We start from the raw sequence: 11,628 nt of genomic DNA, 5'->3' as shown, positions 1-11,628 counted from the left end.
GATATGTTATTGGCTATTGTATATATTGTGAATAGCTTGAATTTTGGTTTGTTTGTTAGTTTTTGCTAGTTTAGGATTTTGTTTTCTTTGTTTCTTATTGATACTTGTTTTTGTTTCCTCTTTCACCATGAATTCTCATCCTTTTGGCTATGAGTGTAGTTCATACTATGCTGTAGGAAATGGAAGCTCCAATGAGGATGTGCATCAAGGATTTGGAAATCAAGGATGGAAGGAATCCCAAGCTTATGAAAGACCTTCATGGCAACAACCTCCTCCGAACTCTTATGGGTATAATCCTAATCCTAATGCATACCAATCCAATGTGTGTGATGACCATCATTGTGGTTGTTAACTACAATCATCATATGCATATGAATCCCCTCCTCAAATAGCCCTACACCATATTCACATGCCTCACACCATCATTCAACTCCAATTGATCCTAACCCATACCCACTATATCAACCATCGTATGAACCATATCTAGAACCACCACAATCCCAACACCAATACTTCCAAGAACCACAAATTCCACACACACCACCTCAAGAATCCCACCAATATGAACTACCTTCCAATTACAACAACCTTCCCTCAACCAATGAACCCTCTCTTCCACCACCACCTCCCGATGAAACCTTCATGTTAGAACTGAGAGACCTTGAATCTCGTATCTTAAGGCGACAAGAGGAGGATGAAAATAAGTTTAAGGAGCTAAGAGCAAAGATGGCTAGCATAGTAGAAGCCGTGAGTCACCTGACATCCCACCTAAGCTCATGCACCATAAGTACTCCCAGTGTTGAATGTGGAGAAACAATCAGGGAGCCTAGTGAGGGAGTGAACTTGAAGCTCTATGGTGAGGAAGAAGAGTTAAAACAAGAAGTAAAACAAGAGAAATAGGTAGAGATTAGTTGGCAAAAAGAAGTAGTGGGTGGATGTTTGAAATATGTTGAGCATATAAAGGAATCTCAAGTGAAAGAGCCCTCTTCCAAGCAATTTGGAAAGGATGTTAAAGAGGAGAGTGATGTCGCAGGAGTAGACAGATAATTGAAGGAAATTGATCAAGAAGTGGATTCCATTATCAGTGATTTTTTGTCCACATTGATCAACTCCCTTGACGATCTTGTTGAGCCTTCTTCCAGTAGGCTAGAAAGCAATGTTGAGGAGGATGTACAACCTCCCAGGCCTATTGTGAGTGAAGAACCGGAAGAAGTGTCCCAAGCAACAAGCCCTCCTATCTATGATGATTCCGCATCAACATGTGATCCTTTCAAGTTTGAAGAGTCCTTCTCCAATATGCTTAGACTTGATGATGAGGTAGAATTTACTAGACCTCCTATCTATGATGAGAGTGATGGAGAAGAGATAGAAAAAATTGGTGAAGAAGAATGTGAACTTGAGGAAGCTTGGCAAAAGGAGGAACTTGAAAAATCTTGCCAAGTGGTGGAAGCCTCTAGAAGAGGATGGACGGGAGTAGAGCATGCATTATCAAGATCTTTGGGAACTCCTCTACCTAGGTTGTCATCCAATCCTTCGCTTGAGTGGGTAAAACTTATAACTCTTAGCTTTATTATCCCACTTGAGTATGGTTTGCTTGAGACGGATGGCCAACTTAGGGCACTTTGTGGAATTAAGCGAAAAAAGAGGATGTTTAGTGGTTGGCATTGTAAGTCTAGGCTCATTATGGTTGGAAGCTCAAAATTAAAGAGCATGGATTGGTGTAATGCTCAATTAAATGGGTCTAGGAAGATAGTTTGGTGCTTTCATGAGAATTCAACTTTCTTGTAACCCGGACAGAATCAAGGCGATCAACTAGAAAACGGGTGTGAAGATAAGATATGGGACCCTGGATCACACTACAAAAATCAATTTTGGGAGCCCATATGTTGGAGAGAACCTCACCCAAGCTTGGTGAAGATGGTTGGAACTTCTAACAACCGCTTGAAGGACAAGCACTCTTGGAGGTTCAAAGATGGATACAAGCATAAGCCACTTTGACAAGGAGCCTCCCAAATGTCCAACTTAAGAACTTAAACTAAAAGTGCTTGGTGGGAGACACCCCACTAGGGTAAACTCTTTCTATTCTCTTGTAGATATAATGAATGAATGAATTGGGTTCCATTGGGTACAGTTCTTTACTTCGTAGTATATTTTTGTTTTTCTTGCTAAGATGTTTATACATTCTATGCTTTGATTAGGGATGATTCTTTGAACTTGAGTTTTTGCTTGGATTGCAAGTTTCCTCAATTTGTTTGAAAAATCCCCAAAATTCAAAAATATGTTTGATTTTGCATCTTAGCTGGTTTTATAGTCTTAGAGGAGATTGGGAGGATTTTGAGCTCTTCTTGGTGCTCTTGAAAAAAAAAAAAGGGGACAGAGTAGCCACGCGCAAGCGCGTAGTGCGTGCGCGCGCGTGGGCTGTGCATTTAAGCTTTCTGGGCCAAGGACCAGAGAGTTGCGCCACTTTTGGGCCAACTCTGTGCCTTAACCCACGCGGACGCAGCTGTACGCGTCCGCGCCCCTTGCGATTCCTTACCAATGCGTAGGCGCACCTGGCGCCTCTGCACCCCATCATCATTCAACTAATCCACGCACAAGCGCACAGTACGCGCGCATCGATGCATTTTTGCATCACCCAGGCCAAAAGACCCGAGAGTTATGCCAACTCTGAGCCCCTTTTGTGAGTCTGGCCCAACTCACCCGCGCGGACGCGCACCGTACGCGTCCGCGCTCATTCCCAATTCTCTCATCCACGCGCAGGTGTATGTGACGCCCCCGCGCCACTTCCTTATTCTTCCACCCATGCGGACGCGCACAGTGCGCGCCCGCGTGGATTCAAAAATTACTAACCCCCAGGGACGCGAGAGCCCTAGCGCAGTTGCGCACCTCTTCCTCCTCTCCCCCTTAACGTCTCCCCCTCTTCTTCTCCCTCCATTTTCAACCTTCAAGCTCCTCAACATCAACCACCGAGTCACCTCCGGCACTGCCGTCGGCCGCCGTGTCACTCTTTTCCCCCTCCTTCTTTCTCTCTATCCCCCTTTCTCACCCCATCCTCTGCTCTGTCCCCTATCACAGCTCCACCGCATCTGCCGTCGCGACCCCCTTGTCACCGGCAAGCATCCCGCAACCACCACCGACCTTCTTCTTCTTCCTCTACCCAAGGACCATACTCAACCCTGCTCAAAACCCTGTTCACCCATTCTCCTCTCCTCTCTATTCTCACCGATCACCACCAACCACCGCTGCGAGCTCCGCTGCGCCACCACTACTCCTGAGCAGCGTCACCGCCCTACTGCTTCTTCTCCGCTTCCTTTTTCCAAATTCTTTTGCCCTCTGTCTTTACATTCCAGGTTCCATACCCTTCCCCTATTTGGTCCTCTGTTCCTTTATTGCTTAATTAGTTTTGTTAATTAGTTTTAGATTAGATTACTGTTTAAATTTTATATGTTAGGTTAGATAGAGATATACATGTTAGTTGATTAGGTGGTTAAAGAACCTAAGCTGGATAGTGATTTAGGTTTGTTTTGAATAATGATGATGATTGAAAGTGTGTTGCTTCATTGACTTTCCTTGGATTGTTGTTGCTGAATGTTGCTTTCCTCATGACTGTTGGTTGCTTAATTGCTCATTGCTGCTTGTTGAAGGTTGGCTTGGTCTGAATTGCTTATTGATGTTTGTTGCTATATGTTGGCTTACATGTTTGTTTCATATAAATTTACATCTGGCTTTTGTCCTTGATTAAAATGCATTCATATGGAATCTGAATTGATTGTATGAATTTGGAAAATAGCCAATTTGCTGCTGAAATGTTGCCGAATTTTTCCTAACCATATCTCATGAAATAACATTGTTTAATTGATGTAACAAACTTCTATTTGACGATTTCTGTGTCAATAGAATTTTGTTTGCTAAATGGTTTTGGAAACTCCTCAAGGACATGTTTACAGGTTTTGGTCATGCTTATAATACTCTTTACTTGTTTGCAATGCTAATTTGCTTATATGCATTGAATGGTTTGAGTAAGTTTTCAGATTGACCATAACTCGACACTCTTTTGAAATTTTATGCCTCTTCTACATAAACACACAAGTTTGAAAGTTTTTTTTAATCTATGTGACTAATTGATTCATTTTATTCATAATTAATTTCATTAAGTCACATGGATCATGAGGTTTTCCATTCTTGTTCGAACTTGTGACTTTTATGCATCGTTGGAATTGGTATTGAATGTTGCTTGATTTACCTGTCCCTTAATGTTTTAGTTTTACCAACACCATTCAATACAACCATAGTGATATTCACATTGATTGATGGTTTGTTTTTATATTGGTTGCTTTTTGGCAATATCATATTTCATCATCAATGAATTTACGCATTTCGTGTTTGTGAGTATGCTTGCATCCATACTTTGTACACTTCTTTTAATTGAGCCAGTAACCGTCATATCACTGATTTTTAAACTAATTTCTAACTCTAACTTGTTTAACCAACTAACTTCTCTTTTGGTTTTAAACTTAACTCTTTTGTTCATTCTTTTGAATATGGCATTTCTTAAGCTCAATGAATAAGCATTGTGCAATTATGGTTTGAATTCTTAGTTTGTGACTTAGTTTGAATTTTGAATTCTGTTACTTGCATTCCAAGAATTCTATTTTCTTCACTCACTTCATGAGTATGCCTTACTTTGAGTGCTATACATCTATCTGGCTAATTGCTTATATCATATTACATCTATTTTTTAGGATGTCAGACAAAGGAAAAGCTATAGCGACTACTTCTAAAAAGAGAAAGTGCTCTAAAACTTCTACCCCTTCACCTTATACAAACTATGCTAAGAATCCCCTGAATGAAGTGGACAAAGAGAATCAGCTACTCCCATCCACTGACCCAATCAAATTCACCAACCTCTACTGTGAGCTTCGCTTCCCTAAATTCCGGAAGACGAACCTGAACATTGAGAAGAAACTGGTCCTTCCTAATGATGTGAGACGTGCCATAAACACCCGCATTCTAGAGTTGGGCTTGGACTTTGTTGACAGAGATTTGGGAAGGATAAACATTTCATGGGTGAGAGAATTCTACTGCAACTTCTTTCGTGCCACTCTTGATTTAGTCCAGCTAAGGGGTAGAGAGATCTTGATCACTGAGGTTGCTATTGGGGAGGCATTGCTTTGCTGACCTTGTACTGATAGCATATGCGCCTATCAGCAGGCAGAGGTAGCCATCCACTGCATGACATTTGATTATGAGGTGCTGAAGCGCGTGATTGCCACACCTGACACCCCTTGGGTGATGGATTCTAGTAACAAAAAGCCCAAGAGGATGCTATTCGCTTATCTGTCAAGGGAGGTTAGGACTTGGCAGCATATATTCGCCCATTATGTCCTGCCAACCACTCATTTTTCCGAGATCCCGATGGATATGTTGGTTCTGATTGGCTGCGTCATGGAGGGGAAAGAGGTAGACTTCCCCCGGTTGATCAGGCAGAGTATGTGGTGAGCACATATCTGCGGCCTCCTGCATTCCCTACCTTGGTCACCAGTATGATTGAGCTGGCTGATGTCCCGTGGGAGGACGATGACGTGACACCACCACCCCCAGATGATGATGACAAGGAGGTTACCATTCCATGGGATGGGTAGGTGCACGAGAAGCCTCCACCCAAGCGCCATTCACGAGCCAGAGTAGTAGTGGAGGCAGCTCAGCCTTCATCATCTACAGCAGCAGCAGGACCTGCCTCATCTTCAGCAGTCGCAGCACCTGTGCCACCACCGCCAACACCTAAGCCGACATACTTGTTGGTGCAGCACCTGTTCCACTTCATAGAGCGCAGCGAGCGTCGTATCATGCAACGTCTCGACCACATAGACCAGGTGTTCGCATCACAGGGCATCGAGCTACCTCTGCTCCCAGACTCTCCCGCCTCCAACGAGCAAGATTATGAGGAGGAGCATGGTGAGGAGCCGACCCATCAGGATGCACCTCCAGAGACACAGGCCACCACAGGGATTCCACAGCCTGAGCCTGAGCCACAGCCCGACGCGATTGTTGACCCCCATCCAGAGCTTCAGCAGTAGCATTGAGGACGATGCTTCATTCTAAAGTATGGGGAGGTCACCGTTTGTGACTGGTGTATTGCATTTATGTGGTAAACTTTCAGACATCTATTTGTAGTTTCTACTACTTTATTTTATTTTGCACTTTATCTTTGAGATCATTTTGGGATTACTGTATATATTTGCTATTGTGGATACCCTTATTTTGGTTGTAGCACACTGATAGCACGGATACTTGTCTCTGAACAATTTTCCTTCGGCAAGTATACCGAATTGTTGTTAAGTAAAAACTCACAATAGAGTGAGGTCGAATCCCACAGGGATTGATTGGTCAAGCAACTTTAATTAGAGGAATGTTCTAGTTGAGCGAAGCAGAATTTGGTTTGAGAGTTGCAGGAAATTAAATGGCGGGAAAGTAAATAGCAGAAAATGTAAATGCTGGAAGTAAAGGGCTGAAAGTAAATGACGGAAAGTAAATTGCGGAATTGTAAATGGGAATGGGGAAGATGCTCATGAAAGTAAATTGCAAAAATTAAAGAGAATGGGTAAGATCAGAAATGGGGATTCATTGGGCTTAGGAGATGTTACATGATGCCAAGGCATCTTAGGCTAGTTTCACTAGCATTTTTCTGTTAGTTTTAGTTGTTTTATGCATCTTCTTGAGCTTAAAGTAACCAAAAATGGTTAAATGAAGAACAAAGCAATGAACCATCCAAACAGTATGATTTTGATGCAAATTCCATGAGTTTTAATTATATTACTTGAATGCTATGAATGGAAGATTTCTCATGAAATTTTGCAAGACTTTGATGCATTTGTTTGGATGATCTCAGGGAAGAAGAGGCTAAGCAAGGAAGCAACAAAATCAATAAAGGAAGCTTGAATATCACATGTGGAGTTTAAGTTCCAGTTTAAGCCTAAACTGGAGCTTAAACGCCAGAATCATGAAGGCTAAGAAATGCTGGAATTGAAGTTTAACCTCCAGTTTGACCTCAAACTGGAGGTTAAACGCCAGAATGATAATGCCACTCAGGAAGGAGTTCCACGTTTAACCTCCAGTTTAACCTTAAACTGGAGGTTAAACGCCAGAATGGGAAAAGCACCAGGGAGCCATTTCCACGTTTAAGCTCCAGTTTGACCTCAAACTGGAGCTTAAACGTGTTCGACCAAGAACTCTCCTCCAGGGTTGCTCTCTCCATTTCCACGTTTAAGCTCCAGTTTGACCTCAAACTGGAGCTTAAACGTGTTCGACACCTCCAGGGCTACCCTTCTAAGCTTCCACGTTTAACCTCCAGTTTAACCTTAAACTGGAGGTTAAACGTGTTCGACCTCCAGGATGCCTCCTTCCATTTCCACGTTTAACCTCCAGTTTAACCTTAAACTGGAGGTTAAACGTGTTCGACCTCCAGGGCTGCCCTTCCTATATCCACGTTTAAGCTTCAGTTTAACCTTAAACTGAAGCTTAAACGTGTTCGACTACATGACTCTCCAGGGCTGCCTTCTTCCATTTCCACGTTTAAGCTTCAGTTTAACCTTAAACTGAAGCTTAAACGTGCTTCTACAAAAGGCCTCACTGGAAGTGTCTGGCGTTTAAGCTGCAGTTTAAGCTTAAACTGCAACTTAAACGCCACTCTTGGAAAAGGTTTCTGGACCAAAAATATTGTGGTTTAAGTTAGTATTTGAGCACAAACATTAACTTAAACTTATTCTGGTATGAAACCCAATTGAATATCATGGTTTATGGGATTGGGCCTGAAGGATTGATGAGTCTGAAATTTCAATTTGTTGAGTCATGTGTCATTATTTGATTATCACTAAGTTGGCTCAATGAATGTTACAGAATTTGGATCAGCAGCCTCATCAAGATTATGGATCATAAACCCAAAGCAAAAGGAAAGCAGGGAGAGGCCTCAAAGCCCAAGAAACACAACAGAAGCTCAATATAGAAAGTGTATAAATAGGATAGAATTTAAGTTAGAAGGGGACTTTTGAACTTTTAATTTTCACTTTTAGCTAGTTTTCATATCTTTGTAATTGAATTCAGAGCTATGACTCACTAAACCCCCTTTCATTGGGTTAGGGAGCTCTATTGTAATTCAATGAATCAATAATAGTTTATCTTCTTCTTCAATCTTTTCTCTTGAATTTTGTTAGAAAGCTTCTCGTTCTAATTCCATTGGGTAGTTGTCTTGGGAAAGAAACTACCCATAATTGGAATCCTTCGGAACCTTGGGAAAGGAATGGAGGATTCATGCTAGAGAAGCTTTCTCACAGTGAATTGGATTGGGGTTTGGATGGATATTGTGACATGTAATCCTACCAAATTGTGGTTCATGAAACTGTGTGGTATAATCAGTGATCGAGCATCATCTCTTCTTATGAACATTTAAACCAAGGGATTGGGAATTTGTTTGTTTTTAGAGAGAATTGGTGAGCCAAGGGATTGGGATCCAATCATATAAGATTGCCAAGCAAAATTCAATGAATGCATTGGTTGAGGAAGAGATATACATGTTTTGATTCGGAGATCTCAATATCTCCTAACACCCAATGAATTCCCCATTTCTGATTTCCACTTTCTCTTTACATTCTGCAACTAAATTCATGCAATCACCCCCATTCCCTTTTAATTTCAGCAATTTAGTTTCTGCTCTTTAATTCATGCAATTTAAGATTCCGCCATTTCAATTTCTTGTCATTTACTTTTCCCGCCAATTTTACATTCCGCAATTCTCATCTAAATCTTGATTCCGCTCAACTAGAACACACTTCTAATCCGAATTGCTCACTCAACCAATCCTTGTGGGATTCGACCTCACTCTATTGTGAGTTTTTACTTGACGATGACCGGTGCACTTGCCGGAAGGAATTTTGCCGATCGTGCAATTTCCTAAATCGTAGCATAACTAGTTTATGCGCATCAAGTTTATGGCGCCGTTGCCGGGGATTGGTTTTCGATTGACAATTCTCCAATTGGAAGTTAACTAGATTGATCATTTTTTTTTGTTTTGATTCATTCAGTACAAGTTACTTGTTGAATTTTAATTTCTGCACATGTTTTCTTTCTTTATGCCTTTAAATTCAAGCAACTAACTCACTGACTCACTAACTGTTTGAATTAATTCCTCAATTGCTCTAACCATACTCTTCCATTAACCAAGAGTATTTCACTTGTTTGTTGCCTGTGTTGTGTTCTTGTATGACAGGTAGGAGAGGAGAGACATCAACTCCTCCATATACCGAACCAGAGAGGACCCTTCATAGACTTAGAAGGGAAGCAAGAGGGAAGAGAGTACTGGGAGAAGAAGAATCTGAAGGAGAATCTGAGGACAATTTTGAGGAAGCTCTAGATCTCAACATGGATAGAGAAGTTCACAACCATGAGAGAGCTGATGGAAACAATGCCATTCCTGAGAGGAGGGTTCTTAGTTCATACATAAACCCAACCTCTGGGAATTGTGGTAGTAGCATCCAGAAACCACCCATTCAGGCCAACAATTTCGAGCTCAAACCACAGCTAATATCACTGGTGGAGAATCATTGTTCATTTGGTGGGAGTGCTAATGAAGATCCCAACCAACATCTCACAAAATTCCTGAGAATTTGTGACACTGTGAAGTCCAATGGAGTCCAGGAAGATGCCTATAAACTGCTTTTGTTCCCATTTTCACTTAGGGACAAAGCAGCTAAGTGGCTGGAATCATTCCCAAGGGGGAGTCTAACAACATGGGATGAGGTGGAAAGCAAGTTTCTGGCACGTTTCTACCCCCCACAAAAGGTCAATAGGCTTCGATCTGAGGTTCAAACTTTTAGACAACAAGATGGTGAAACTCTCTACGAGGCATGGGAGAGATTCAAGGATTTGACAAGGAAATGCCCACCAGACATGTTCCATGATTGGGTGCAATTGCATATTTTCTATGATGGACTCTCTTATGAATCAAGGAAGGCTGTAGACCATTCATCAGGAGGTTCATTGAACAGGAAAAAGACTGTGGAAGAGGCCATTGAAGTGATTGAGACAGTGGCTGAGAATGAGTACTACTATGCATCAGAAAGGCACAACACTAAGGGAGTCATGGAGCTGAACCATGTTGATACAATTCTAGCCCAAAACAAGGTGTTTGCCAAGCAACTAGCAGAGCTTACCAGGCAATTAGAAACAAAGCAAGTGGCTGCAATACACACACAAGATCAAGAGGAAGTAAGCATTGAAGGAGGTGATTGGGAAGAGGCCAACTATGTGGGAAACCAACAAAGGCAATCATATGATCCACACTCCAACACTTACAACCCAGGATGGAAAAATCACCCAAACTTTGGGTGGGGAAACCAACAAACCCAACCACAAAACCACAAACCTTACAACCACAACCAACATAACAATTCCACATACCAAAACTCCAACCCAAGATCATACCAAGCCACACAAAACACTTACCCCCAACTATCATATCATGGCCAAAATAATCAACCTACCCAACTTAATCCGAACCAACAATTTCAAGATCAATTAAACCGGATAGAAGGAATGATGGCAACCATGAGTCAAGACATAACCGAATTGAAAAGCTTCAGGGATGATGTGAGAGCTACCTTAAGGAACCATGGTGAAAAACTCAAGAGGATGGAATCTCAAGTAGGAGAGCTATCTCAACAGGCCGTCAAATCAACTGCAGTGTTCCCTAGTGACACAGAAAAGAATCCTAAAGGGGAACAAAAGAGAGTGAGATGGGAAGAATGCAAGGCCATCACCATATTGAAGGAAGTTTCAGAAGAAGAAGGAATCAGGCCCTCAGAGCAGGAGCCAGAAATCTTGAAGGAAAGTGTGGAAGAAGTTAAGCAGGAAGATGGAACTGAACAAGCCAAGGAACTGCAAAAAGGCACGATGGAAACATACCAACCAAAAGCACCATTTCCTCAGAGGTTAGGAGGAGGTGAAAAAGGGAAAACCTATTCAAGGTTTTTAGAGACATTTAACTCTCTCCATGTCAATATTCCCTTTCTTGAGATTCTCCATCAAATGCCTACACACATCAAGTACTTAAAGGAATTGTTAAGCAAGAAAAGAGTTTTGAAGGGAGGACAAACGGTAACAATGAACAAAGAATGCAGTGCTCTCATCAAGAAGGACACACTCTCTAAGAAAACGGACCCAGGAAGTTTTCATATCCCCTGCATCATAGGGGAAACAAAAATTGACAGAGGATTCTGTGATTTAGGAGCAAGCATAAATGTGATGCCTCTAACTCTTATGAAGAGGCTACAACTGAATGAGGTGAGATCCACTGATGTAATCATACAACTGGCTGACAAAACTCAGAAGCGAGCTGAAGGGGTAGTTGAAAATGTGCTGGTGAAAGTGGGAGATTATTACTTCCCCACAGACTTTGTCATTGTGGACATGGAGGAAAGCTACTTACACCCTATCATTCTGGGCAGACCATTTCTAGCCACTACTAGAGCGCTCATAGATGTAGAACAAGGAGAGCTAATTCTGAGAATACATGATGAACAGCTCATTTTCAAAGTTTTCAAACCTGCATCTGAGCCTGAACCAGAACCTGAAAAG

General features: G+C 41.9%; 1 non-coding gene across 1 annotated transcript; it reads right to left on the bottom strand.

The window, feature by feature from the left end:
* Positions 1-9,840: 9,840 nt before the first annotated feature.
* Positions 9,841-9,944, bottom strand: LOC148549169 (small nucleolar RNA R71). Its single transcript, XR_015897916.1, has one exon. It is a non-coding gene; the product is annotated as a small nucleolar RNA R71 (small nucleolar RNA).
* Positions 9,945-11,628: the final 1,684 nt, after the last annotated feature.

Source organism: Arachis ipaensis, chromosome B8 (genome assembly GCF_059453495.1).
Source record: "Arachis ipaensis isolate K30076 ecotype BB chromosome B8, ASM5945349v1, whole genome shotgun sequence".
Lineage (NCBI taxonomy): Eukaryota > Viridiplantae > Streptophyta > Magnoliopsida > Fabales > Fabaceae > Arachis > Arachis ipaensis.
This window is presented reverse-complemented; position numbering and strand designations above follow the sequence as displayed.